We start from the raw sequence: 3,326 nt of genomic DNA, 5'->3' as shown, positions 1-3,326 counted from the left end.
AGTGTTTCTCGGTGGACGCGGCTCTAGTGATTAAGCGGTGGGATTACATGTGGCTCGACTGTCAGGAAAGCCACACCCCCTTAGTTTATGCGTCCCGCGCTGATTAAATGGAATTGATTTAATTGGGTTACCCCACTGTGAGTTCTGGCTAATGGGATGTGGAGCTTTTTGATCATTGGTATGCAGTGACCGGCTCTGACCCGGCTCAAGTGAAGCGGCACAGAGTTTTTTTCATTTGTGGTCAGTGTCTTGTGTGTTTGAAGAGTAAACCCACCCACCGGCGGTCGAGATTTTGTCTTAATCTCTAATTAGAATTTGATCAGCAGGAATCTGTGGCAACTTTTCTCAGGATTGTAGATTTTGTAACAGTGTGTATTTTGTATTCAGTGTGTGTTTGAATAGTTAAATTATTAATGTGCTTCCGTGGAACACAAAATGAGATGCTCTTTTAAAAGCTTAAAAGTGCACCATAAAGGTACCATAATAAGTCTGATACACTCTATTCCAAGTCTTCTGAAACTACAGTATATGATAATGTGAGAGGAGCAGACTGAAATTTGACTGGAACTTATTGCTCTTAGTAGCTTTGGAGCCTCTGTTCACCATTTACTTCCATTGTATCAAAAAGAAAAACACAAAATTTGATCCTTTTGTGTCCCAAGGAAGAAAGAAAACCCACACAGCTTTGAAGGTGAATGAACAAACACCTTGAATTTTTAAGCAAACTACTCCTTTAAATCACTTATTGATGCGTAGTGACAGGACATCTGCTGCATATTCAAATAGACTGTGTGCATTTCAATTAGCAAAGGTCTGAGATAACATCAAAACTGCAAAACTGAATTGCCCTCCACCTTTCTGTCTTATAATATAGTCCTGCCAATTATAATCTTTTCAGTCCTACAGATTTATAGTGAATTTGGATTCTTGATCTATCTATATATATATATATATATATATATCAATTTTCATACATCTATATATGTGTATATATATATATATATACATACATATATATAGTTTTATCTATCTATAGATAGATAGGTGGATAAATATAGATAGATATAGACAGACAGACAGACATATTAATATTTGAAGGTTTTATATATGTAGTGAATTTGCTTTCGCCAACCAAGGGAGGCGAAATAGTGTAGTGATGGGTACTCATGTCACCAATGACGTTATGATTTTGGGTCACGTGTTACTTAAAGTGTGGTTAGGATTACATCACATAAGAAAGACTGGTGGGATCTCTAACCTGTAGAACCTCTTTCTGTATCATCAACACAAGGAAGACACAAGTGTAATAAAATAGATTTTATTAACAAAAGATAGACAAGAGTAATCAACAACTACTAAATGAATACCATGAATGAAAAAGGAATAAAGTGCATAAGATGCATAAAATGCAAGTGATTATGTTGCTATGTCAGAGCTACGTTATCTGGAAAGATCAACTTGCTGCTCTGAAAGAAATAAGGTGAAGAACCTTATTATGTATCAAACAAATAAATGAATAATTTGTTGTCAACTGACATCAGCTATATAACATCTAATGTAAATTAGAAGTTCATATACTGGTAATACACAACAATGCCAAGATCTCTGGAAGAAGTTTGGATAAGTGATAGTTACGTTCTCTGCGATCGAGTGAGCCGTCCGGTGGCGGTGACTAATTCCACTGGTTGTGCTGGTAACAATGCAGTGGGGAAGGGAGCAGGAATCCGTTTCAACAGCCTTGAACACGAAGCGCTGAGGGATGCTGATCTCCTGGAGCACCAAAGGGTCCTAAAATCTGGAACACGCAGATGTGGCCCTGGAGTAGGTGCAGAAGGTCCTTGCATGGAACACGCAAGCAAAGGTACCCTGAAGTGAAGGGTTGCTCGCCGGAGCTTAACCTTGTTGCAGATGTCTGTGTGTCTTCTGCCTCTCTGGGCTAGAGACTCAGAACTTGGTCAATCTGCTTTGTCTCTCTAGGATGGAGACTCAGGACGTGCTGCATCTGTTGTTGTCTCACTGGAAGGAGACTCTGAAGTCTGAACGTAGATTATCTCTTTTCTCGCAGGCTGGAGGCTCAGAACGTAGTTTGATCTGGTATTGTCTCACTGGACGTGCCGGAGACTCAGAACAAGGAGTGTAAAATAGTAAAAAAATAAAACAATAGTAAGTAAAATAATTAACGCACACACACACGTTTGTTTTGTTCTGGAAAGTGAAAAAGGATATTTTTTTATTTGATTACTTTTCTGAATTAGGTTACAAAAATGCGGCTGTTCAGATGCATAGCCTTGATTGTTGGTTGCTGCATTTTTAAAAACCAAATGAAAATCAAGTATCATTACACTTAACAGGTCATTTTACTTGCAGGTCCCCGTTCACCCCTGCGTTTTCTTAAAGTGCTCCCCGAGCTGTGTAATTGGAGTGTCCCTGTCTGCGCTAAGTGAAATGTTAAACTAACATTGAGAAAATTACCCCACCAAAATCATCTGAGCTCTTCAGAGTCCTGCAATTTCCTGTAAATTTGACTGCTGTTGTGTTCAAACTCATATCAGGAACAGTTTGATAATTTGAAGCTCATTTTAATGCTAAATTTCAATAGCTTCATTGGGAGGCTGATGTCATGCGATTGGGCCACTTGTTGCTTTCGTTATGTGCAAGATTAAGTTCCCTGCTGAAAGAAATTGTGAACATTTTTGATAATAATCACGAAATAGCTTCTCCCTCGTCTTTGCTGATGCTGAGAGAGCGTGCATAATTTTTGTAGTACTTGCGAACTCATAATTATTCATTTTTCTCATTTCGCATTCATTTGCATCCCTAAAAACTGCTGTTTTTCGACACCTCCACGTCTGCACCCTCTCTCGGTGTGATTAGGACGTCTCCGGCGCGGCCGTGGTGGCATCACCCCCCGGGGACTCGCACACAGCAGGGGTCATAACATGTCATCTCACGCAAGCCATTGAGCCTAATGCGTGAGACGGAGCCCTGCACAGACCGTCGCTCAGGAACGCTCCCCGTACTGTTTAAGGTCCATTAGGGACTGTGCTTTAGCATAAACACCATCTGAACAGATAGGGAACTACAGAGGATTCCAGGCAAGCGTCCAAGTGCCAAGCTCTTTACAGGGGAGTGTCGTATTTACGCGCAGATGGTGACACGGTGTAGCGTGTTGGTGTGATTCAGTGCGTGGAATTTAAAAATGACCATTGCAATGATTAAGAGACACTATAAATGATTATTTGTACTTTGTTCTTTTTGAAGTGAAATTTCTGTTGATTACTGTAGTTAGTGTAGTTTCATCAGTACATGGTGTTATATATAATTAT

General features: G+C 39.8%; 1 protein-coding gene across 5 annotated transcripts in view; it reads left to right on the top strand.

Annotated features, from left to right (window-relative positions):
* LOC107742703 (kelch-like protein 29) overlaps window positions 1-3,326 on the top strand; it is a 287,726-nt gene that overhangs the window by 25,822 nt on the left and 258,578 nt on the right. The gene's annotated exons all lie outside the window — the stretch shown is intronic.

This window comes from Sinocyclocheilus rhinocerous, unplaced genomic scaffold (assembly GCF_001515625.1).
Source record: "Sinocyclocheilus rhinocerous isolate Xijiao unplaced genomic scaffold, SAMN03320098_v1.1 scaffold1038, whole genome shotgun sequence".
NCBI lineage: Eukaryota > Metazoa > Chordata > Actinopteri > Cypriniformes > Cyprinidae > Sinocyclocheilus > Sinocyclocheilus rhinocerous.
This window is presented reverse-complemented; position numbering and strand designations above follow the sequence as displayed.